Below are 27,498 nucleotides of genomic sequence, written 5' to 3' on the forward strand. Positions count from 1 at the left end.
AACTGAAATAAAGCTAGAGAGCCAAAGGGCAAACCATACTGGCACCAGTACTTTCTTTAGTTGCAGTACATGTGCCTGGGGGATAGGGGGAGCAATTCTGGACAGGTGGAAGGGACTCAGGGAGAGTTAACGCTCCCCAGGTCAAGAGGTGCAATACTTACCTTCCCCCGAGCCCTGGCAACCCATGCTACACCCCTGCCAGGGAGAAGAAATAATGAATGGTTGTCAGTCACCCAGGATGATGGACTCTTTTTGTATTTATTCCTCAGCTTCTCTGTAAATCCGCTGACAATCGGCGATTATTTGTGAAAGAGAGATTGAGGACACATCCGTTGTTCAAGACAATTGATTGGTTGGCATTAGAATCTGGAAGAATCTCTCCACCAGTCCACGTGGAGCCGGTAAGTACCTAACACCATGGGGGCTTTTTTGGGAGATGTCTGAGAGTAGTAATTGACAGTGGTCCATTACAGGGAGAAGAATTAGATCCCTTTAAGGTGTTGTTTGACACCCCTACCTCCTTATACTCCTCCCCAGGGCGCCCTATAGCAGTTGCCTGTGCTGCCTCTATGGTTGGGGTATATCCGCAGCATTGCACATTTGCATCATCAAATCTAGATATAACTTTATGGGACGGGGTCTCCAGGCTTCTAGAGGGAAGTTGTAATGTTACTCCGGATATTAGTGAGCTCTGACCCCGACCTTTCTCCTTACAGACACCAGTGCAGGATGACGTCATTCCCGTTGTGACCATGCTGAACACAAGAAAACCGCGAGGGCCTCCAATAACACCTGAGGAACAGCGGCATTTCATCAACTTCAGCCATGTCAGCGGCAGGTGGAAAAATCTCCAACCAGAGAACCTGAGGAGAACAACATCTAACTCCAGCAGTTCTTCTGGACAAGGAGCTCTGATAGATAATGTAAGTCTGTGGGGTGGGGAGAGGCTTTAGTTTCTTTATCTCTGTCTGAGAAGAAGCTTGCTACAGCAGAAACCTTCTTCCAATTTTTACAATCAAGGCCAATCAAGTTAAAGGGGTTGTCAAGGCTGAAATTAAAAGTCTGCAGCTAATTATGTATGTGATCACAGACTGCCGACGCATAACTGTGCAATGCGCACACTGTCATGATTGCCCTGTATTCCCCGTGTGGGTGGTCACGTTGCCAGATGTATGCATTTTTCAAACTTGCAGTCACATGCCGACTAGACTTATCTAACGTCTCTCAGCTCTCTTCAATAGAAACATAGAGTGATTGCAGACTTTTCATTTCATCCTTTTATGATCACTCTTTTAGACAAAGCCACTTTGATTAGCTTTTATTCATAGATGTGAATTTAACTCTTTCTTTTTTCATCGTCTCGCAGCATTTATTTTCATCCAGCACGTCATCATCATCATCCGGATCATCAATCATAGTTCTTCTGTGATCATCATCACTGTTCACCTCATGCAGAACATTTTTGTGGAGGTGCGGCACAAACAGCGGAAGACCTAAGTTTGCCAAAATGAAGAGTAGTCCTTCCATCACGCTTCGTAGAGTTTTTCCCCACTGGGGTTTTTTCACTCTACGACCTGCAGAAGAATGACTCTTCATAACTTGAAGCAAATTACCATCTAATGTAGATGATTGATCCTTGCATGAGACATTAAATGCAATACAATGTCTGAGAATGTTACTTGCTCCTTTGTTTATACTTTCTAATTTCTTATTGGAAGGAACAGGATCTATTGTAGCCACCATTGGGCTTTAGTAGCAATTGTCCCTCATGTTTTTAATTCCTTATTGGAAGGGTTCTATGAATATTCCTTTAATTTCCGAATTCCTTATTGGAAGGAGTTAACTTTACAAATATCTCTTATTAACAGTTGACTACTTCATCATCATCTCCTATTGTGTGCGCTTGGAAATTTCTTTGTACATCTGGCTATGTGCACACTCTGCATTTTTGATGCGTTTTTTGCAGCGTTTTTTCCACGTGGAAATGCACCAAAAATGTCAGGTAACCCGTCTGCCAGCTAATGCAATGACAGTCTTGATGTGCTGTGTACATGATCCGGAATTTTCCACTCAGGATTGTCATTGCGTTAAAATCCGCAGCATGTCCATTCTGTGAAGAGTTTCTGCAGTGTTTCCCGCCCATTGAGGTCAACTGAACCGCAGCAAACCAGCAGGTACAAATATATCTGTGGATTTGCTGCAGATGTTTCCTGCGTATTTGACTGACTCAATTCAAGTCAATGAGTCAAATACACTACAAAAACGCCACAAAAAACGCTAAAAAGAATGGTCTAGACCAAAAAAAGGGGACACAGTCCTCTGATCTAAAACGTATAATCAAAATAATAGAACCCTAAAAAAGAATATTGTAATAATAATAAAGTTTAACTAAAGGTTCAAATAAATGTCAACATAAGATAAAAGATCAGAGGGCTCTTTGTCAGAAAAAAACGCGGGATCGGTTTAGCACAAAGTCAATTTTATTAAAGATATATATTCATATAAGTAGAAAGTCCATATACGGTGAGACAAAACAAGTTGCTAAAATATATTTAAAGCAGTAGTGTGCAGTAACAACCCATGGGAACACAATGGATTCCCAGCCCTCAATCAGGGTTAGCAGAGATTCACCCCCCACAACCAAGCATAATGGCCTCAGAGACAGCATGAAGCATATAAGATATTATGTAAATGACAAATGCACTATTCAGTAAACACTTGGAAGGTTTAGCAGGACATTGTAAAACATTGAATAGGAGATGCTGTACCTGAAGACATGCTAGCGTTGTATGGGGCGGGTTGGAAGTCCACACAGGCGCCTCGACGCGCGTTTCTCCTTCCGGCTTCGTCAGGAGGCGTGGCAGAGATTAAAAAAGGACACTATATAGATGGCAGGGTCCGGGTGGCTGGCGACTCGGTGCATCGCTCGTCATGTTGCTCCTCCCCCCGGGGGGCGCGGCCAGCCGACGCGCGCCGGGAGAAGACGGGAAGGAGGACAACGTCATCGCTCCCGTCGTCCCGGCAACACGTCTGTACAAGATGCGTCTGCGCCGTTAAAGTAAGAAAACTAATAAGTTTCAATAGGTAAAAAGAATGTTACCTGGGCCGGAGAAGAAGACTACTCTTCCCATCATCTGACTGCCGCTCCCACTGATAACAGTGAGAGCGGCGCAACTGCGGGGAGAAGTTGTCTCCTCAGCTGAGCCGGTGTCTGTGTGCGGTGTTAAAAAATAAATAAATAAATAAAAATCTACATTAAAATAAAAACACCTTTCATTCTCACCTGTCCGGCGTCCTCCCGATGTCCCTGGCAACCCAATCACCCGGTGGCCAGCGGTACACTGACGGGAGCGCACTCACTTCTGGCAGTGTACATCGCTGCGCTGCCGGGACTGAGTTCACCTGAGTTCATCCGCTGAAGATCAGCTGACGAGCTCCAGGACCTCACTTTACGGCACATGTGCTGTGTGGAAATATTCCCACGCAAAACTGATGCAGTAAATGAGGTCACCAGAGATGATCAGCTGATCTTCAGCTAATTAACTCAGGTGAACTCAGCCTGCAGCACAGCGATGTACACTGACAAGAGTAATTACACTCCTATCAGTGTATAGTGCTGTCTTCTACAGCAGTCCCATCAGTGATTAATCTGGCTGCTGTAGAAGTGACCCAGATTACGTCATGATGGTGGACAAGTGAGGGATATGGTTGTTTTTTATTTTTATTTTTTACAGGAGACTAGGGATTCAGATATTAGGAGAAACATAAATTATTAAAACCATGTGTAATTTTATTTCAATAAAAGACTTTATTCTGGCCATGTCTTTATTGAAAAAGTGTCGTAAACCTTACTACCGGGTTAGTAATGGAGGCGTCTTATAGACACCTCTTCATTACTAACCTGGGCTTCATGTCAGCCGCCAATACAAGGCTGACATAAACCCCAACCTTATTACCCCACTAGCCAGTGGGAAGAGCGAGGCTAGGCACCAGATTTGGCGCATCTTATGGATGCGCTGTTTCTGGGACTGCTGAGAGCTGATATTATTATCTATGGATGGGACCAGGTTCCATAGCCCCTTCCCTCGCTATTAATATCAGTCAGAAGCAGTCTGTTTTGCCTTTACTGGTTAGATTTTTTTAGGGGACCCTACGTAAAAAAATTTCTGGGGTCCTCCTGTAATCTAGCCAGTAAAGGCTAAGCAAACAGCTATGGGCTGTTATTAATAGCCAGGGAACACTTTTGTCTAATGGCCCCTTCCCCGGCTACTAATATCAGCTCCCAGCGGTTGGCTTTCCCTCTGCTGGTTATCAAAATGACACGGGAGCCCATTTTTTTACATTTTAGGCTATGTGCCCACGATCCGGACGTAGCAGCGCTTTGGATGCAGCATATTTTTGCTGCGTCCAAAACGCTGCGTTCTATTGAACACAAGTAAATCCGCATGTGCTCACTGAACCATGCGAATTTCTGCACTTAATACATTCTAGTGGTCAAATTTTTGTTGCAGAGAAAGACGCATCGCATGTCACTGTCCACGGGTGATCCGCAGCCTCAGATGCATGCATAGTGGACATGGGCTTCTAGAAATGCCATCCACTATGCTGTAACATCTGGATGCTGCTGGTTTGACGCTGTATAAACATGCAGTTTCAAACCCACAGCGGCTCCTTATCGTGGGTATGTACCCAAACTCACCCGCAGCATGTCAATTTCTGTACTGGAAACGCCAGTCTCCGCTGCAGATTTTGACCGATGAAAGTGTTATTACATGCTGTGGGTCTATATGTATTGACAACAAAAGTGCGGTATTAGAACACAGCGTTTTTGGACGCAGCTAAAATACTCAGCATCCAAAGAGCTGCTGAGTGCTGATCGTGGGGACGTAGCAGTTAAAATAACAGCTGTGAGCTGTTATTAAAAACCAGGGAACATGTTTGCCTAATGGCACATTCCTAGGCTAAAAATAGCAGCTCCCAGCTGCCCCAGAAATAACATGAATGGGAATACTAACGAGATTGTTTTAGCTGACACCTAGCCCTTTTGTTTAGTGATGCCAATGGGTCAATCAGACCCTTTCATTACTAAACATAATTAAAGTAAAGTAAAGAGTTAAATAAACACACACAGAGGAAAACGCTTTATTTGAAATACAACAGACACATTCTTTAATCATTTAAATTAACCAATATACTCACTCAAGAACTGATGGTAATCAAAGGGTTAAAGCGATGTCATACGTTTCTTTTTTCAGAAATCTTTATTTAACTCCAAAAGGCATTCATTGATGTACAAAAACGTATTAAAAAAGCATTAAAATAACACATCAAAACACATCAAAATCGCGGCAAAACACACATTTTTTTTTTGTAGCGTTATTCCTGCCAAGAGATGCAGAAACACTGCAGAAATATCTGCAATCAAATCCTGAAAGTGCGCACATATCCTTACTGGAACGTGTGGATTGGATCCAAAATGTTCCATCAGCTGTATATCAAGTACACTAACTCCATATTTGTCTATATATTTCAATGCTGATTTATAGGTTATTTACGTCAGATATTATTCTGCTCTATAATTGATCCACCAGTTTGACCCCATAGATCGGTCAATATAATACACTAATGTCACAGTTTTTTAAAATAAATGAACAGTTTGCTCAATAAATTTTTAATACATAATAGATAAATATATGAACACTTATTAAAGATTAGCCCTATATCAAGTACAGACCGATAATATTATGATCACCTCCTTATTACCATTCAGGATTTCCCAGCTTCCATATACTGTAGGAACAGCTCTCCTTTTCTTCTTAATATAGTGAATGAATAAACATCTAAAATGTTCTTCTATATCTTTATGGGATTCCTCTTCCCAAATGGTAGAATAAAGGAGGGACATACCATAGATATGTACAGCTGTGATATACCACTTATAATCTAGAAAGCCAGTGTAAGTTGGGAGGGTCTGATGCCAAACGACATTGCCTCCTGCCCCTTTACCTGGTGTCTCAATTTCAACAGTATCTTCAGTCTCAAGATTCAGATACAGTTGAATACAATGGAGGAGCAGAGAGGATACAAATCCCTGCTCCACAATTCACCCTGTGACTGCTGTGAATGTTGTGTTCATATTGTGTTGGGGGGCACTGTGAGGACATCATACTGTGTTGGGGGGCACTGCAGACTTCATTCTCTGTTAAGGGGCACTGTGTAGGGCATCATATTGAGTTGGGTGCACTGCTGAAGAATTATACTATAGTAGAAGAGAACTGTGGAGGCAGCTTAATATGTTGAGGGGCACTATGGGCACATCATACCGTGTTGGGGCACTATGGGCACATCATACTGTGTTGGGACCACTGTAGGGGAATCATACTGTGTTGAGGGTACTAATAGTTCATCATACTGTGTTGGGACACTGTGGTGGCTGCAGACTATGTTGGGGCATTGTGAGTGCTTCATAATATTTTGGGGTACTGATAGGGAATCATACTGGGTTGGGGCATAGTGGTGCCTCATACTGTGTTGGGGGCACTGTTAGTGTGCCATAATGTGTGCATGGGTTGTTCTGTGGGGGCAAATTGTGTGGAGGAACTCACTGTGGACTCATTCTTCTGTGTATAGGAGGGATGACAGGGGTATCTTAATGGGTGAGAAAACTAAAGGGCTTCAGTACGTGCAAAAATAACTAAAATAATTTAAAAAAAGCGTTACACGTTTGGTGTACCATGAACACCGTGAAATCAAAACTCAAAAATCAATGGCAGAATTGTATTTTTTTCTTTATTTCATCTCACATAGATTTTTTTTCCTGTTTTTCGGTACATTTTATAATAAAATGAATGGTTTATTTCAAAGCTGCGACTCATCCAGCAAAATAAATTACCTGTACTTCCGCTAGAACAAATGCGGGAATGCTGTTGCCAACCATCGATCATGGGACATTTTATATTTAAGGAGACGTTGGGGACACAGATCTGAGAGCGGCGCAGTGGTGCTGGTCTGAGAGATACAAAAGTATAGGCTTTTTTTTAACCATATGCAGAACTTTGGGGCTGTTGATAAGTAATGGGCAACCCCTTTAAGAGATGAAAAGTGTTATCCCAGAATGAAGGACAGAGTTGCGTTTAACTCCGATCCTGATCATTTAACCCTTTAGACGCTGCATGACATCTACGGTACAAGCAAAGAAAGGGGAGCACTTTGTTATGCAATCTGACACGATTACAAGTAGCTGATGCCATCATCACATCACGGATTGCTATGTAGCTTTCAAATGCTCTGTATAGAGTCCTGCCTGATAGGTGTGTGACACCCCAGGGGTCTGGTTGCCACAGTAATAGAGATATTATGTCTGAGAGCAAGTGGGAGGTTTCTCTGGTCAGGAGCCCTAAGCATGCAACACGGCCCACCCAGACCTGGGAGGGGAGGAATCTGCCCTTATAAACTGGGTCTGGGGCGGGATTAGGTTAGACAGAGCCTGCAGAACAAGCTGAGCAGTCAGAGCCTGGAGAGGGAAAGTGACATCAGGAGCTCTGTAGGAGCAGAGGCAGAAGGCCAGGGGCTGTGAGCAGAGATATAGCTCGCCCTGGATGAAGTTACTAAAACCGGACACAGGAGTCCGAGGCTCTGGGGACTGATATATACCCAGCAGCAGAAACCAGCCGGCAGGGGATTCCAGGTCCTCTGGCCATAGGAGCCCGGAGGCTCAGTCACAAAAAAGGGACCAGCGCCGCCATCCAGGAGCGGAGGCTAACAGAAGGCCCCAAGTCACCAGCCATACGGGTGAGCACCACACGGTATACTCAGGGACGTGTGCTACTTGTAACCGCTGACAACAAGGTAGCCAGGAAGAGTGCAGATAAACGGGGAGGCCTACAACTCCACCTGGCCAGGGGAACTCCTGCTTGCTCGCAGACTGGGTAGGCATGAGAGGAGCCATCGAGAGGTGGTGCAGAGACTGTGGCCCGTGCAGCCTAAGAAGAAGAGACCGTGCCAGCCAGAAGACTCCCCTGCAGCCCATCATCACCAGGCAGCCACTGGAACTGGTAGCCCTGGACCATGTGAAACTGGCTCCAAGCAGATCTGGGTATGTCTACGCCCTCACAATCGTAGATCATTACTCCCGGTTCCTGGTGGTGGTCCCGGTCAAGGACTTAACGGCTCAAACAGCAGCTAGAGCCTTCCAGCAGCACTTCTGCCGTCCACACGGGTACCCGGACCAAGTGTTGACAGACCAAGGACCAGCCTTCGAAGCGGAGGTCTTCCAGGAGTTCTGCAACCTGTATGGCTGCAAGAAGATAAGAACAACGCCCTATCACCCTCAAACCAATGGACTCTGCGAGAAGATGAACCAGGTGGTGATAGATCTGCTAAAAACATTGCCCCTGGAAGAACGCAGTCTGTGGCCTGAGAAACTGCCCGATCTGGTGGACCTGTATAACCACATCCCTGTAGGTTCCACCAACTGTACCCCGGCTTACCTAATGAGAACAAGACCTGGTAAGCTGCCTATTGACCTGGATATGGGAGTCCTGACGCCTGAGGACACCTCGCCAGAGGCATACTGGGATACAGAACGGCAGCAGCAGTATCGGGAAGTACAGGAGAGCGTCGAGCGAAGTCTGTCTCAAGCTAGAGAAAGGCAAGAGAAGGCTTATAACCAGTATGCTCCCGCTGTTCCCCTGGTACCTGGAGAGCAGGTCTTGAAGAGGATAAGGCGGCTCCACAAGTTGGACGACCAGTGGGAGAAGGACCCGTACACCGTACTGCCATCAAGCCATGAGAACCCAAAAATATGCGTAATCAGTAAGGATGGAGGAGAAACCACAGCCATTGTCTCCAGAGAGTACCTGAAGAAGTGTCCCGAGCAGCTGCAAAGCCCTGAAGAAGATCAAGGAAACCCTCAACCCGCAGAGGAAAGGGAAGAAATGATCAGTACCGTACTTGGAGACTTCCCCCGGTCTTGGACACAAGTAAACGGCGCTGTCGTGGTACCCGTCCTCACCTTTCTCCAGCCAGCCCCGCAAGTGCCTACAGAGGAACCGGTAGAGCTGGAAGAGCAGCCGGCCCAAGAGGCAAAAGAGTCCACACCAGCAGTACAGGATGATCAACCCTCTGCTAGTAGTGAGCCTGCCTTGCCCCTAGTGAGCCAAAGAGTGTGCAGACAATTGCCCAGCTTACCCATAACACCTCCTACACCCTGTAGTGCAGAACCAGTTAGTGAGCTCCGTAGGTCCACTAGAGTCACTAGAGGTCAGATGCCCGCTCGCTGGAGAATCTAAACTAATGCACTGTAAATTTACCTGTTTCTTGAAAATGTTTATGGTTTATGTTTGTTGCCTGTTATTAATTATGTTTCTCAGTTACCCTGCAGATTTTTATGGACTAACAGGTTATGGACGCTGGATAACCGGAACAGTTTTGTAGATAGTTGCACCTTGGTGCCTCTTGCGAAGACGGCCGCGGAAGAGAAAACCTGTCTGGCGTGGCCTCCTTGCGGCCCAAAGTAGTTAGTCTACACTTGCAGCCACGCCCAAGGCCAACGCAAGGGGTTTGCTTTGGACAGGTCCCCTACTTCGCTTAAAGTTTCACCTTGGGTGACATGGACACCCTCTTGTTTCAAAAACTTCACCTTGGGTGATATGGACACCCGGTTGCGGACACGCCGTGACCTTTAAAGAACTAAAGCTTCTTGTAAATATGTTATTGTGTTATTGTTATACCCTGCTATTATGTTTTAAAAATGTGTTTAGTCCCGGAGTACTAAAATTTACTAGGGGGGAATGTGACACCCCAGGGGTCTGGTTGCCACAGTAATAGAGATATTATGTCTGAGAGCAAGTGGGAGGTTTCTCTGGTCAGGAGCCCTAAGCATGCAACACGGCCCACCCAGACCTGGGAGGGGAGGAATCTGCCCTTATAAACTGGGTCTGGGGCGGGATTAGGTTAGATAGAGCCTGCAGAACAAGCAGAGCAGTCAGAGCCTGGAGAGGGAAAGTGACATCAGGAGCTCTGTAGGAGCAGAGGCAGAAGGCCAGGGGCTGTGAGCAGAGATATAGCTCGCCCTGGCTGAAGTTACTAAAACCGGACACAGGAGTCCGAGGCTGTGGGGACTGATATATACCCAGCAGCAGAAACCAGCCGGCAGGGGATTCCAGGTCCTCTGGCCATAGAAGCCCGGAGGCTCAGTCACAAAGAAGGGACCAGCGCCGCCATCCAGGAGCGGAGGCTAACAGAAGGCCCCAAGTCACCAGCCATACGGGTGAGCACCACACGGTATACTCAGGGATGTGGGCTACTTGTAACCGCTGACAGCAAGGTAGCCAGGAAGAGTGCAGATAAACGGGGAGGCCTACAACTCCACCTGGCCAGGGGAACTCCTGCTTGCTCGCAGACTGACCAGGCCCCTTATACTAGCCAGTACTCCCGGGAGGGTCTGCCTTGTACCATCAGTAAAGACCCTGAACTGCACCTCACGTCTCTGTGATTCCTTGCCGCACCAGCACCATTAGCACTGGGACCCTCACACCATCACTCCCATCATCTCTCACATTAGCTGCCCTGAGGCAATACTTCTCCCGTGGGGAGTTATCCCATACTCGGCTGCGCAGACAACATCAGCCTCAGCAGTCGGCAGCGCAGCGGCGGTCCCCACTGACCGCAATCCACGGGTGGCGTAGTCGGACATTTGCTATACATTAAGACTGCCACTGGTTTGACCACCCTGGGCACGGACCGGGTGACCGCCACACGGAGACTAGAACCCCCAGCATTCTACAACAGGCCCGGTTCCGGGTTCCCCTGCACAACACAGGCCCAGGGGGTGCATCAGGTGCACACTGTCATAGTGTGGAGGAAGGAACGGTGGACCCTCGGTCAAAATTGTGAAAAAACTACATTTCTAAGGAAAAAAAAAAATAATAAAAAGAAAATACTTCTAGTAATGAGAGAGCACTAAAATGCTCGGGTACTCATTGCTCGGGTCGAACAAATTGGAATACTCGGGTGCTCAACCCGAGCAACGAGCCCAATGTAAGTGTATGAGAAACTCAAGCATTTTTCAGGCGGCTCCCCCCAGCGGTCTGCAGAGGGCCTAAAAATTGCCCAAATCGATGGGAACAGTGCTCAAATGACATGGGAACAGCATGGGGAAGACCCCTGGAAGCATCTTTGACTCCCAGGTCACTGCCTAAAAGTGTGCCCATCATAAGTGATCCTTGGCGCATGCGAAGATGCCTCCCGCCATGCACCAGTCGTTGCATACTTGCAACAATCACCGTCCACGTCCTTGTCCCAGGGCATCATTCAGTTGTCCCTACCTCATTTCTTGGAATGCAAGCGCAAGTATGCAGCCAGCCACCCACCTAAAGGCTGCAATACTATACTACCAAATTTTTGACAGCTGCTTGCACTTGAAATGTGGCATTTTAGGCTCGTGGAGGCAGAAGCTTTTCATAACCTCATACCGGCGGCGGCCGGGTGTCCATACTCGATCCCCAGCCACCACTGTTTCTCCCGGTGTCGTCTCCGCCTTCCACAAGCACGGGTCCCACAACATTACCCGTGCCCACCCCAGTGCACTTACTGGGAAATACCGCCCAACCACAAACACGTGGACAAGTTAATGTGGCCAGGGACGGTACGGAGCCAGTCCACAGCTTTTTTTGCTGAGAGTTGTATTTAGCTCGGTGAAAGGACTGGCATAGAGAGAAACCGTATCTACCCTGGGTGTCATTTCTCCCAGGAAGTCCTCTAATGCAGCTTGTTGCAGAAGCAATGGCAGCCCGTCCAACATCAATTCGCACTTGTTGGTGATGCTTTGACACACACACATTTTTCTTTGCGCATTTAATTTCATGAATACAGAGTTGGACAAGGGCCTGATCTGCAATGCGGTTTAAGAAATAACATGCATAGGCATGTCCGATCCACATTAAAAAAGCAGCCATAGAGTGACCGGGAACCTTCCCCCACACTTTTCTTAGCCAGGGCTGCTTCTCGGCAGGGTTGGACGGGCCCACCAGAGAACCGGAGACTCCTCCGGTGGGCCCTGGTTTCTCCTTCAGGAGAGTTCATAGTGCCGAGGCGAGGCCATGATGATGATTGCGGCCACGATCTGCTTAGTTTTCTGTTACTTGGAATGCAAGCGCAAGTATGCAGCCAGCCTCCCACCCACCCACAGGCCACAACACTAAACTGCCAGATTTCTGGGAAGCTGCTTGCACTTGAAATATGGCCTTTTAGGCTCATGGAGGCGGAAGCTTTTCAGAACCTCATGACGTTGGCCGCCGGGTGTCCATACTCGGTCCCCAGCCGCCACTATTTCTCCCGGTATCCTCTCCGCCTTCCACAAGCATGGGTCCTACAACATTACCCGTGCCCTCCCCAGTGCACTTACTGGGAAGGACCGCCTAACCACAAACACGTGGACAGGTGAATGTGGCCAGGGACGGTACGAACCCAGTCCACAGCTTTTTTCTACTGAGAGTTGTATTTAGCTCGGTGAAAGGACTGGCATAGAGGGAAACCGTATCTACCCTGGGTGTCATTTCTCCCAGAAAGTCCTCTATTGCAGCTTGTTGGAGAAGCAACGGCAGCTAGTGATGAGCGAGCACTAAAATGCTCGGGTACTCGTTGCTCGGGTCGAGCAAATTGGAATACTCGGGTGCTCGACCCGAGCAACGAGTCCAATGTAAGTCTATGGGAAACTCGAGCATTTTTCAGGCGGCTCCCCCCAGCGGTCTGCAGAGGGCCTAAAAATTGCCCAAATCGATGGGAACAGTGCTCAAATGACATGGGAAACGCATGGGGAAGATCCCTGGAAGCATTTCTGACTCCCAGGTCACTGCTGTTAACAACGTTGTCAGAGTATTACGCCACTTTTACGAATTCACAATAAAACATACAAAAACGAAACCAAAATGGATTTTCCTGGGAAATATGTTAAGGAACATCCTTTCCAGGGTAATGACTTGTATAGAAGGCAAAATAAATAACCAAAACCAAAAATACTCCTCCACACCTTGGGCTATGTTCACACGTTGCGTTTTTGATGCATTTTTGCACTTTTGCATTGCTTTCAACCAAGACAAATGCATTCACCAGAAAATGTAATTTTAACATTTTACAACCTTATCTGGCCATGTGGTGTGTGACACATCATCAGACACATGCATACAGTGCTGAAAAGACATGGGAACAGCATGGGGAAGACCTCTGGAAGCATCTCTGACTTCCAGGTCACTGCCTAAAAGTGTGCCCATCATATGTGATCCTTGGCGCATGCGAAGATGCCTCCCACCATGCACCTGTCCTTGCAGACTTGCAACAATCACCGTCCACGTCCTTGTCCCACTGCAGCGTTCAGTTGTCCCTACCTCATTCCTTGGAATGCAAGCGCAAGTATGCAGGCAGCCAGCCACCCACCCACCCACAGGATGCAATACTATACTGCCAAATTTTTGACAGCTGCTTGCACATGAAATGTGGCCTATTAAGCTCGTGGAGGTGGAAGCTTTTCACAACCTCATGCCGGCGGCGGCCGGGTGTCCATACTCGGTCCCCAGCCGCCACTATATTTCCCGGTATCGCCTCCGCTTTCCACAAACACGGGTCACACAACATTACCCGTGCCCTCGCCAATGTACTTACTGGGAAGGACCGCCTAACCACAAACACGTGGACAGGTGAATGTGGCCAGGGATGGTACGGAGCCAGTCCACAACTTTTTTTTGCTGACAGTTGTATTTAGCTCGGTGCAAGGACTGGCATAGAGGGAAACCCTATCTACCCTGCATGTCATTTCTCACAGGAAGTCCTGTAATGCAGCTTGTTGCAGAAGCAATGGCAACCCGTCCAACATCAACTCACCCTTGTCGGTGGTGCTTTGACACACATACACACATCTTTCTTTGTGCATTTAATTTCTTGAATACAGAGTTGGACAATGGCCTGATCTGTAATGCGGTTTGAGAAGTAACACGCATAAGCATGGCCGATCCACATTAAAAAAGCAGCCATAGAGTGTCCGGGAACCTTTCCACACACTTTTCTTAGCCAGGACTGCTTCTCGGCAGGTTTGGACGGTCCCACCAGAGAATCCTCTGGTGTGCCTTGGCTTCTACCTCAGGAAAGTTCATGATAGCGCTAACTTTGCAGCTGCTATGGGGCTATTGAGCGTGGGAGAAAGGTTAGCCCTCAGAATCAAATCCTCTAGTGGGCACAATGTTTTTCAATCTGAAACAGCTTCTCAGTGGGAGTTGTATTTCACCACAGCCATATTCTTTAGCTCGGTGAAGGGACTGGCATAGAGGGAAACCGTATCTACCCCTGCTGTCATTTCTCCATCACCAGGTTCCGCCCATTGTCACACACGACCATGCCTGGCTGTATGTTCAGCGATGAGAGCCACAGATCAGGCTTCTGTGTTACAGCTTTCAACAACTCTGCAGCGCTGGGCGGTTTGTCAATTAAGCATTAAGCATGTTATCTTCAGAACAGCCTTTTGCCGCTTGGCCAAGGCAGTGCTGCAGTGCTGTCAGCTTGTGACTGATGTTGTAATTTCGGAGATGGAGAAGGAAGTGCATGAGCTGAACAATGTGATTACATTGCTGTTAAATTTGTGTTTTTTATACTAAAGAAAGATCCTATTGTTTTGTTTTTTTTTATTTTTTTTTAAGACAAATGCATTCACCGGGAAATGTCATTTTAACATTTAACAACCTTAGCTGGCAATGTGGTGTGTGACACATCATCAGACACTTCCTGTTTTATTTATGATGGAGGGACTCTGAAAGTCATAAAGCCTATTTTTATATGGACATCAGACGGCCCTTACTATTCTTAAAAGGCCAGCAGTCGGCCCTAGCTATTGTTAGATAGCCATCAGCCGGCTATGCTTTGTTGTTCCCATTATTAAAGAGTGGGTCTCCTATACTGTTATTGCGTATCCAGTTACTGCAAGGGCTGCCAAAAATTTGGACGTAACCCAATACCCCTTTGAAGAGACATAGAGGAGGGTCTCAGTAAAAAAATGTTCCCATTATAAAGGAGCGGGTCTCCTATAAGTGGTAATGCCCATGCTGTGACTGCAAGGGCTGCCAAAATTTGGGAAAAACCCCACTAAGAATTTAAAGACACATAGAGCAGGGCCACAGTAATGACAAATTCCCATTTAGAAAGGAGAGAGTCTCCCATAGTGTTGGCCTGTGCAGTGAAAGCAAGGGCTGCCAAAAATTTGGAGGCAATTCAATGCCCCTTGGAAGAGACGTGGAGGAGGGCCTCATAAAAAAATGTTCCCATTAGAAAGGAGCGGGCCACCTATACTTGCAATGCCCATGCACAAAGTGTATGGGCTGACAAATATTTACCCCTGGGGGGTAAACATGAACATACTGTATCAAAAAAATTTTTTACGGGCATCATAAACATCCTTTAAAAAAATTTGGTGGGTGTTGCACCACGGACCACGGTCACCCTGGTGATATGGTGGTGTAGGATGAGGAGAAGGAGGAGGACAAGAGCAAATGGCCAAAATCAGAAAGCGTATACCCATGTGTGGGTGTGAAAAGGTGCATGGGAATACACCTCTCAAGAAAAGACACTGGATTTGAGTTTATGTTACCCTGCTATTATTCGGTGGTGTTGAGAAGTCTGGCCCAATCCAGCCCTTGTTCATTTTTATAAGAGTCAGCCTGTCAGCATTTTCAGTTGACAGTCGGATGCGCTTATCAGTTATAATTCCATCAGCGGCACTAAAAACCCGCTCTGATAAAACGCTGGCGGCAGGGCAGGCCAGGACCTCCAAGGCATAGAGAGCCAGTTCATTCCACGTATCCAGCTTGGATACCCAATAATTATAAGGCACAGCGGAATCACGGAGGATGTTGGTACGGTCGGCAAGGTACTCCCTCAGCATCTTCCCAAAGTTTGCACTCCTTGTGAGAGTACCCCGCACATGAGGGCCTGTCCGATGGGAGGGTCTAAGAAAACTCTCCCAGAACTTTGACAATGTTCCCCTGCCTCTGCTGGATTGAAGTTGTGTCTCTCTCACCTGTAGTCCTTGGTTGTCCAACGAAGTGTGCCCTCTGCCGCCAGCGTTTTCAGATGGGAATTTTTTTAATAGTTCCGCAACAAGGGCCTTCTGGTACAGTCCCATATTTGTAGACCTGTCCACCTCAGGAATAACAGATATAAAGTTCTCCTTGTAGAGTGGGTCTAGAAGTGTCACCAACCAGTAATGACAGTCACCCAAAATTTTGAGAACGCGAGGGTCATGGGAAGGCAGTGTAACATAAACTCAGCCATGCGTGCCAGACTACTAACAGGCAAGACTTCTGTGTCCTCACCAAGAGGATGACTGACCATGCTTTCCTCCTCCTCCTCCTCCTCCTCTCTGTCCTCTGGCCATCCACGCTGAACAGACGGTATGACAGCTGTGCAGGTAGTACCGTTTAAAGTGCATGAAACTAGCTCCTGTCCTTCCTCTTCCTACTCCTCTTCCTCATTGTCACCCAATGCACGTTGGGATGAGATGAGGCTTGGCTGTGTGTAATGACCCTGTATGGTTCCTTGCTCCATCTCATCGTGCTCCGCCTGCAATGCATCCTCTTTGATTGTGAGCAGAGAGTGTTTCAGAAGACAGAGAAGTGGGATGGTGACGCTAATTATGGCGTCATCGCCGCTCACCGTCTTGGTGGTGTCCTCAAAGTTTTGGAGGATGGTACATATATCTGACATTCATATCCACTCCTGAGGTCTTATGTGTGGAGTCTGAACTGAATACCGACGGCCTTGTTGATGCTGGTACTCAACAAATGCCCTCTTCTGCTCACAAATCCTTCCCAACATCTGCAGTGTAGAGTTCCAACGCGTGGGGACATCACACACCAGTCTGTGAGCCGGAAGCTGCAAACGTTGCTGAAACTTGGCAAGGGAGGCAGAATCAGTAGCTGACTTTCTAAAATGGGCACACAGGTGGAGTACTTTAACAAGCAGATCCGGCAGCTCCAGGTAGGATTTGAGAAACTGCTGAACCACGAGGTTAAACACATAGGCCAGGCATGTTACATGTGTGAGCTCGCCTAGCCTAAGAGTCGCCACCAGGTTCCGGCCATTGTCACACATGACCATGCCTGGCTGTAGGTTCAGTGGTGTGAGCCATAGATCTGCCTGCTCTTTCAGAGTTGTCCACAACTCTTCAGAATTGTGCGTTTGTCACCTAAATATATTAGCTTCAGCACAGCATGTTGCTGCTTGGCCGAGGCAGTGCTGCAGTGCTTCCAGCTTGTGACTGATGTGGTTATTTCGGAGATGGAGGCTGAAGAGGAGGAGGAGGCTGAGGAGGATGAGTTGCAGGAGATGTACATCGCGGGGGCAACCCTGATTGACCTAGAGCCCGCAATCCTTGGAGTTGAGAGGACGTGTTCCGTCCCAAGGTCCGACAGTTTCCCGGCTTCCACTATGTTGACCCAGTGTTCCGTCAGCGAGATGTACCATCCCTGCCCACAAGCACTTGTCCACGTGTCCGTGGGTAGGTGGATTTTCCCGGTAACTGCGTTGTTGAGGGCACGGCTAATGTTTTGAGACACGTGCTTGTGTAATGCGGGGACCGCACACCGGGAGAAATAGTGGCGGCAGGGGACCGAGTACCATGGGATGGCCGCCGCCATCAGGTTGCGGAATGCTTCCGTCTCCACGAGCCTAAAAGGCAACATTTCGAGCGCAAGCAGTCGTGAAATGTGAGAATTTAGTAGTATGGCCTGTGGGGCGTTGGCTGCATATTTGAGTGGCGCCCCTGAGGGTTCGGTCACCACAGAGTTACTGCATCTCACCCAGAGGTGTGGTATCTCACTCTCAGGTAAGGAAGGAGTACAGCCCGGGACCCTAATACCTGCATCCAACACATTCCACTTCAGTGGGGGCAGGGCGAGATTGCTTTTAAGGGAGAGCACAGTCCCTGGTCCCTAGCTGAAGGGTGGAACTATGTAGTGGGTGTGGGTGGAGGAAGTAGTTTAGGGGAGCACTTCAGTAGGTGTATAAAAAGGGGAGCCATCTTGAGAGGACAGATCAGTCAGAAGAGGAGAGTGTGTGGAGCAGGAGCTCAGCAGGAGCTCTGCTCAGGAGGAGGGCCTAGCAGAGAGGCCCAAAACTGAGAAGGAGAGGAGCAGAAGAAAGGCTCTAGGAACTAGGAGACCCCAGGCGTATGGACAGTGCTGGAGGCCACCCGTATGCCTGAATCTGCCAGGCGGTGGAGGGGTCAGGCCGCACAAAGGGGACCGGTCCCTCAACTAGCAGAGTACTTTATGTCTCAACTAGAAACCGGAGGCTGCAGTATTTCAAGTCCTGCAGCCAATAGTCCATATCAGTCTCACCAAGAAGGTAGCCATAGAGGACCCACGGGACGGAACAGACGTCGCCCGACAAGGTCCGCGGGTACTGGATTGGGACACTAGGTGTGAGGTGTAGGAAGACGGCCAGAGAGAGAGAACACACAGAAAGGGGGTCCCGCTAAGTACTCCAGAGATATCTGAGGGTTGGCTGAACCCCTCCCTGAGTAAGAGCAGCACGACGAGGGAAGTTACACTGGTACCTGTAACTTGGATTGCAACAACCGTGAGTAAAAACCCTGAAGACTGCACCACACTGCCTCTGTCCGTTATTGCTGCTGCGAAATCACCCCTGCACTACAACGCCCAGCATCACCTATAACATCTACAACATTTCTACACTGCCCTGGAGCTAAGCTCTGCCTATGGGGAGCTAAACCAACTCTGCTGCATTTACACCTGTTATGTTCTGCTACCAGAGCTAAGGAAAGAGAGGAGATCTGTCCCTACGATAGAACTCAGCTGAATCCCTACGATGTAACAGGGAACCTGATCCTGCGATCAGACCTGCTAAAGTCCTAAGCTAGTCTGTACGGAGACCTATAGATGTGGGGAAGGAATCCCTACACGCACTAAGGACTGGGAGGAAAAAGGGACACCTCCTAACAGAAATAGTAGCAGACAGACGAACAAACAAAACACATAGAACACAGAGGTCCGTAGACCAAGCAAACTAACAGAGTTAGATACAGAGCACAGGCTAGCTAGAAAGTAGTTATACAATGAAGTCCAGCAAAGCCAGAAGGGCGGAGCAGGATTAAATAGGCCAACAAGGTCATGTGACCAGCAAAGGAAAAAACCTAAGAGCAAGGTTCTAACAGTACCCCCCCTTCTAAGAGGATCCTCCGGATCCCCTAGGACCAGGCTTATCAGGAAATCTCCTGTGAAACGCTCTGATAAGTCTGGACGCGGAAACATCATCTGACCTCACCCAAGAGTTATCCTCGGGTCCGAAACCTTTCCAGGCCACAAGATACTGCAAACTACCTCTATACCGTCTAGAGTTAAGGATGCGAGAAATTTCATATTCCCCGTCCTCCACCACCGGAGGAACAGAGGCAGAGGCGTCACCATCCGACACAACAGCTTTTTTTAACAGAGAGACATGAAATACCGGATTAATTCTCCAGGAGGTAGGAACCTCCAACCTAACAGCAGATTGGTTGACAACCTGAAACACCTTAAAGGGCCCTACAAACTTGGGACCCAATTTCTTAGAAGGAATCCTCAACCGCAGATTCCTAGAGGACAACCAGACCATGTCACCAACAGCGAACAGAACCTCCTGTCGTTTCCTATCAAAGTAGTCTTTAGATTTTCTGTTGGCCTCCTGAAGATTACCACGCACATCCGTCCAAACTCTCTCCAAATCACCGGAAAAATTCTCCTCCTCAGGCACGGCAGATCCCAACTTGGAGAACGACCCAAACGACGGATGTCTCCCAGAACAACAAAAAAAAGGCGAACAACCAGCAGAAGAAGATGTATGATTGTTCAGAGCAAATTCAGCAAGTGGCAGAAACTCAGACCACCCCTCTTGATTGTCTGCCACAAAACAACGCAAGAACTGCTCAGCATCCTGGTTTTTCCTTTCTGTCTGGCCATTAGATTCAGGATGATATCCGGACGAGAACGACAAATGAACTCCCAACCTGTCACAAAAGGCACGCCAAAAACGAGCCACGAACTGAGGACCCCTATCAGAAACAATGTCAGTAGGAACGCCATGAAGTCTGACAATTTCCTTGACAAAGGCCTTAGCGAGAGTTTTAGCGCAGGGCAGTTTGACGAAGGGAACCAAGTGACACATCTTGCTAAAACGGTCCACGACCACCCAGATGACAGTAAAACCCTCAGAGGGGGGAAGGTCAGTTATAAAGTCCATAGCCAAATGTGTCCAAGGAGCACTGGGAACCTCCAAAGGACAAAGCAACCCCGCAGCAGGAGTATGTGAGGACTTAGATCTAGCACATATAGTACATTGACGCACCCACTTAATGACTTCCTTCTGCCATCCAGGCCACCAAAAACTGCGACCCACCAGTCTCTTGGTCTCAGAGATTCCGGGATGACCTGCCAACCGAGATTCGTGACACTCAACAAACAAATCTCTCCTAAAGGTCCCAGGCACAAACAACCTCCCATGAGGAGTGTTAGATGGGGCATTCTCCTGTGCTTTAAGAATCTCATCTTCCAAAACGGAGTCCAAAGCAGCTATCACAACACCTTCTTGTAAAATGTTCTCCTCTTTCTCAGCACCGACTATGGGAGAAAAACTGCGAGACAAGGCATCCGCCTTAACATTCTTAGTACCAGGGATGTAAGTAACGGAGAAATTAAACCGCGAGAAAAACAGTGCCCACCTAGCCTGACGGGCATTCAGGCGCTTGGCAGCATCAAGATATATCAGATTTTTATGATCCGTAAGAACCTGAACGGGAAATTCCGCACCTTCCAAGAAGTGGCGCCATTGTTCAAATGCGAGTTTAATAGCCAATAATTCCCGATTACCAATATCGTAATTCAGTTCAGTCTCCGAAATTTTTTTTGAAAAAAAGGCACAGGGATGTAATCCATCTCCGTTATCCTGAGACAATACTGCGCCAACCCCCACAGAGGAAGCATTAACCTCAACCAAAAACGGCTTAGTCACATCAGGCTGCATAAGGATGGGAGCAGAGGTGAACCTCTCCTTGAGATACACAAAAGCTTCAATGGCCTCAGAAGACCACTGAACCGCATCAGCACCTTTCCTGGTGAGATCGGTCAGAGGTTTGACAATACTAGAAAAATTTTTTATGAATTTTCTGTAATAATTGGCGAAACCCAAAAACCTCTGTATCGATTTCAAACCAATAGGCCTAGGCCATTCCTGTACAGCTTGAACTTTAACCGGGTCCATCTCAAAACCTTCGCTGGAGATAATGTAACCCAAAAAACTAATTCTCTGTACAGCGAACTCATATTTCTCCAGCTTAGCAAAAAGCGAATTGTCCATTAATAACTGTAATACCTCACGTACGCTCCGCCAATGAGACTCCAGATCCGGCGAATAAATCAAAATGTCATCCAAATACACAACCACATTTTTGCCGATCAAAGGTCTAAGGATGTCATTAATAAGGTTCTGAAAAAATGCAGGAGCATTAGTAAGACCAAAAGGCATAACCAGGTTCTCAAAATGACCCACAGGAGTGTTAAAAGCAGTCTTCCATTCATCACCCTCCTTCATGCGCAACAGATTGTATGCCCCCTTAAGGTCAATTTTAGAGAACCACTTGGCCCCCATTAACTGGTTAAACAGATCAGGAATCAATGGCAGTGGGTAAGGATTGCGTACAGTAATTTTGTTAATCTCACGAAAATCCAGACAAGGACGTAAACCGCCGTCCTTTTTTTTTGCAAAAAAAAATTCAACCGCCACAGGAGACTTAGAGGGCCTAATGTGACCGGTGGCCAAACTTGTCTGTATGTATTCCTCCAAAGCCTTCCTCTCAGGAATAGTAAGGTTAAATAAACGACTTTTAGGAAGAGTCGCTCCAGGGACAAATTCAATAGAACAATCATAGTCTCTATGGGGAGGCAAAACCTGCGATTCCTTCTCAGAAAAAACTCTCCAAAAATCCTGAATAGGAACAGGCAATTCTCCCCTATCCAAAGCTGCAATACGCCCGTTACAACACTTGTCATGACATTTATGGCTCCAGGATTTAATTTCACTGGTAGACCAATCCAGTACAGGATTGTGAAATTTTAACCAGGGCAATCCCAATATTACTGGAGAAGGCAAGTTATTCAAAACTACCAAATCCAATTTCTCATGGTGAACACCATTAATAGTGAGAGGAAATTCACAGACCTTGAGAGTAATATTCTTCAAAGGGGAACCATCCACAGAAACCACAGCAATGGGGGATGATAAAGGTTCGGGTTTTAAATTGAGTCTTTCCAAGAATCCCCCATCAATTACATTCAGAGTAGATCCACAATCAACAAACACCCGAAATTCCATTAATTTTTCCTGAGTAATCGTGGAAGCAGCTAAAAATACACCCTTGGAATTTAAACAGGCAATACGGGCATGACTGACCATTTTTTTTTCTTTCTTCAAACGAAGCTCACAGCCTTTAATCAAATGACCAGATTTTCCGCAATAGAAACACAAGCCTTCAGAAAATCGACGGTCTTTTTCTTGAGAGCGAGGTGCCACCGATCCAATCTCCATCGGTTCACCACTGTTAGTACACACATTCTCATAACCAGAAACTGACATAGCAGAGGATTTGCTCTCATTAACCCTTGCACGCAGTCTCCTATCCACCCGTATAGCTAATTGCATAGCCTGTTGCAAATCTTCAGGTGTAGGATAAGCAATTAGCAGGTCTTTAACCCTTTCATTGAGTCCAGCAAGAAATAGACTTTTCAGAGCAGAATCGTTCCACCCTGTTTGAGTAGACCATCGACGGAAATGAGTACAATATTTTTCCACATTACCTGATCCCTGTTTCAAACGTCTCAACTCAGTCTCAGCTGATGTGGCACGATCAGTATCATCATATAATAGTCCCAAAGCAGAAAAATAACTATCCACTGATCTGAAGCATGTATCACTAGGTTGCAAAGAAAAGGCCCACTCCTGAGGCTCTTTGCGCAAAAGTGACATTATGAACCCTATGCGCTGGGATTCATCCCCAGAGGACTTGGGTCTCAAACGAAAATACAATAAGCAAGCATTTTTAAATGAAAAAAATTCTCGGTGTTCACCAAAAAATAAATCCGGCAAACATACCTTAGGCTCCAAGAAATGTGCTCCAGGACAGTTACTCACGTGCTGACGGAGCTCGGCCACCTCCAGAGAGAGTCCCTGCAGGCGATGAGCCAAATCCTGAACCGACACCATGATGGAACAGAAAAATCTTTCCTTAGAGAATTTGCAGGCTGGACTTACTGTTATGTTCTGCTACCAGAGCTAAGGAAAGAGAGGAGATCTGTCCCTACGATAGAACTCAGCTGAATCCCTACGATGTAACAGGGAACCTGATCCTGCGATCAGACCTGCTAAAGTCCTAAACTAGTCTGTACGGAGACCTATAGATGTGGGGAAGGAATCCCTACAAGCACTAAGGACTGGGAGGAAAAAGGGACACCTCCTAACAGAAATAGTAGCAGACAGACGAACAAACAAAATATATAGAACATAGAGGTCCGTAGACCAAGCAAACTAACAGAGTTAGATACAGAGCACAGGCTAGCTAGAAAGTAGTTATACAATGAAGTCCAACAAAGCCAGAAGGGCGGAGCAGGATTAAATAGGCCAACAAGGTCATGTGACCAGCAAAGGAAAAAACCTAAGAGCAAGGTTCTAACAACACCAGCTCCAGAGGACCTGCTTCGCAGCGGCGGCTCCATATAGCCGCATACCACAGGTGGCATCACGAATCATATACATAAAACTATAAAATCCCCTGTAAATATTCCCCTTTTGATTGACCGCCCTGGGTCACGGACTGGGTCACCGCCACTGTGACATCTCCACTAGCAACAGCCGGCCCGGCACCTAGTACCCCACGCCCCAGGGGGTCCGTCATTTGTGCTTGCGTTCCAAGGACTGGGGTATGGACAACTGAACGCTGCGCTGGGATAAGGACATGGACGTGCTTCCTGATGCTGCTACTTGAGAGTGCGCAAAGACAGATTCAGGGCAGGAGGCATCTTCACGTGCACCATGGACAGGGGATTGGCTTGCATGCACAACAGCGGAAGAAGCAATGGTGCCACCTGCAGACACTGTTCCTGGACCCTGGGGTTCGGCCCACAAAGTCGGGTGCTTTGCTGCCATGTGCCTGATCATTCTGGTGAAGGTCAGGCTGGTCGTTTTGCCACCCCTGCTGATGCTGGCCTGGCTGGTGGTGCAAATGGCCTTTTTGGGGTTATCGGCAGAGTCTTTAAAATACAACCAGACTCGGGAAGGCCTAATAGTTGTACTGGCAACTTCCTTCGTGTTGGTGTAACAGGGAACGGTTGGCTGACTTCTGTCTGTGGCCACCACACTGCTTCTTCCTACCTGTTGGGGTGCTCTGTCTCCCTCTCACTGTGTGCTGCTGTCCTCACTCTGCATGTCCTCCTGCCAGGTTGGATCAGTTACTATATCATCCACCACCTCGTCTTCCACTTCCGCACCTTAGTCCTACTCTTTACTTTTTGGCAATTGTGTCTCATCATCGTCCACCTCTTGTGACACTTTGCCACCTTCGCCTTCGTGTGACCGTGGCTGCTCAAATATTTGGGCATCTCCTCTTGCCCCGTTTCAAGTGGACCGGGCGAGAGGCCCAAATCTATAAATGGAAAAGGGAACAGCACTTCAGAGTGTCCAAGTGTGGGATCATTTGTCTCCGGGCACTCGGCATGGTGGGAGGAAGGAGGATCAGGGTGAGGAATATGCGGTCCAGACTCATGGCTACTGAGAACTGACCGTGTGGAAGACAGGGTGGTGGTGGTGGCTAAGTGACTGGAAGCATTATCCGCTATCCAACCAACAACCTTTTGACACTGCTCTGGGTTCAATAGTGGTGTGCTGCGGTCCCCTAGGAATTGACACAGGAAGGTCAGGTGAGAAGATGTGGGTGTTTGTTGTGGCACAATTTCAGCTTGCCCACGGCCTTGTCCTCGGCCTCTGCATGCACCATCACCATCACGTCCAGTTCCCCATCCCTTGCCATGTGCCTTGCCCGTTTTAAATGGAGGACAGTATCTTCCACGCTCACTACAAATGACTGAGTTTGGAGTGAACGTATATGTGATCCGAGTGACGGAGAAAACAGGGTTTTAAATATCTGGCCTGTAGGTAAGTAGTTTGAACAGCAAACTGGTGTGAATTGCTCCACTAACACACTAAGGCTATGTGCCCACGATGCAGAAATGCTCCGGATTGTTTACTGAGCGTTTCTGCATCTCCCTGGCAGAAAAAACGCATGCGGATTGTACATGCGTTTTTCCTGCCAGGGACATGCGGATGTGAAGCGTTCTTCACATGCATTTCCGCATGCGGGTTGACAAGCACTTTCCAAGTGATTTTAGCATCACTTGGAAAGTGCTTGTCAACTTGGTCACACTATATAAATCCATGCAAACGGTATGGATTTATATAGTGTGACCCCAAAGAATGGTTAAAAATAAAAAAATAAATCTATACTTACCTTCTGATGGCCCCCGGAGTCTTGCTTCGCTCCGTCCTGGCTGCCGGCAGATCGCGGTACACTGACTGCAGTCACATGACTATGACGTCAGCGCAGGTCCTTCAGTCCACCGCGATCTGCCGGCATGGGAGGACGAGCACACCGCGGGCCATCAGAAGGTAAATATAACATTTATTTTTTTATTTTATTCTTTTTTTCACAGGTTCTATGATACCCGGGTCCGGAGGAGAGTCTCCTGTCCTCCACACCCGGGTACCATCTGCACATTGAAATGCATGGAATGCGCATCTACATATACAGTGATGCGTAATCCATGCGTTCCAATACAAGTCAATGGCGGCGAAAACGCAGTGCTTCCGCAAAATAATTGGTAGTGCTGCGTTTTTTTCCGCAATGATAATCCGCAGCGGAAATTTTCGCAGCATGTGCACAGCACATGCGGATTATCATTGGGGAACATGGCAGGTCTTCTATCATGCGTTTTTTAAGCGTTTCTGCAGCATTTTTGCCGCTGCGGATACGCTTAAAAAATGCATCTGGGGCACAGCCTAAAGGAAATTTTCAATGGAGGCCAGAAATGGCAGTATTTTCTGACAACGTATATGTGATCCGTTTGATGGAGAAAACACAGTTTTAAATAGCTGGATTTCTAGCGCTGTAATATGGAAAGGACCTGGCTGTATTCTGCAGTGCCAACAAGGAAATGGCGCAGAAAAACTGTGTTCTCTGGATTGCTTTTTAAGCAAATAATGAGGATTAAGATCCAAAGAAAAGTATTCCTGGCCCCTGAGACCTGGGCCTTTGTATAGAAATATCTAACAGCAGCAGAAGGCATAATTGGAATGGAGCCTCTTGTGCTATATGCACTGCAGTCTGCTATATACCCTACCTGCCTGCCTATATACACTGCCTGCCTGATATCTCTGCAGATGGATTAGTTAGTCTTCAAAAGGACTTTTTGTTAAGATGGATATGTGTAATGTATGGTTTTTCTCCCTACACTACCTAATACACAAGCAAATCTCTCCCTGACACAGCAGCACCTCTCCTTACACTGTCTGATTTCGGAGTGATTGTGATGAACATGGCGGAGCCAGGTATAATATAGACCAGTGAGATGCTCGGGTGAGCACCGAGCAGTAGCGAGCATGCTCGGTCATCACTAAATACTTCATTATTTGTTTTGTTCTTTTTAGATTGTATCCCTTTAAGAAATAGTGTCGCTATGCTGAAGATTCGGGCAGTGCACATGCCCCAGACTTCTGGCTGGTTCCTCGGATCTCCATACGGGCGCCATTTGAACTGATCATCAATATGACACTGATAGAGTTGGTTACTGTGGTAGATCCAGGAGCCACCACTCTCCATTCTTTATGCCGCATGCTGCTGTAATCCTATGGTCTACAACAGGGTTCCCCAACTCCAGTCCTCAAGGCCCACCAACAGGTCATGTTTTCAGGATTTCCTTAGTATTACACAGGTGATAATTCCATCACCTGCACAGGCAATAATTCCATCACCTGTGCAATACTAAGGAAATCCTGAAAACATGACCTGTTGGTGGGCCTTGAGGACTGGAGTTGGGGAACCCTGGTCTACAAGATGGCAGCGTTCCGGCACAGGGGTCTCAATGACATCACCGCACTGTGCCGCCTGTACTGGCTGCTCTGTGTGCAGGAAAAAAAACCCTTTCTCAGATTAGGTGAGTATAAACTCTTATTAGACCGTGTACCAGAGCCGGCTCCCCAGGATACAGCGAAGCTGTGAACAAGGAAAACAGCATACTCCAAACTGGCCAGATCTGAAATTAATTGAGATCTATCAATCTGAAAAAGGTTATAAAGCCATTTCTAAAGGTTTTGGACTCCAGCGAACCACAGTGAGAGCCATTATCCACAAATGGTGAA

The sequence above is a fragment of the Phyllobates terribilis genome, unplaced genomic scaffold (genome assembly GCF_046119375.1).
Source record: "Phyllobates terribilis strain yellow unplaced genomic scaffold, ASM4611937v1 Scaffold_9__5_contigs__length_417890890, whole genome shotgun sequence".
Taxonomy (NCBI): Eukaryota; Metazoa; Chordata; class Amphibia; order Anura; family Dendrobatidae; genus Phyllobates; species Phyllobates terribilis.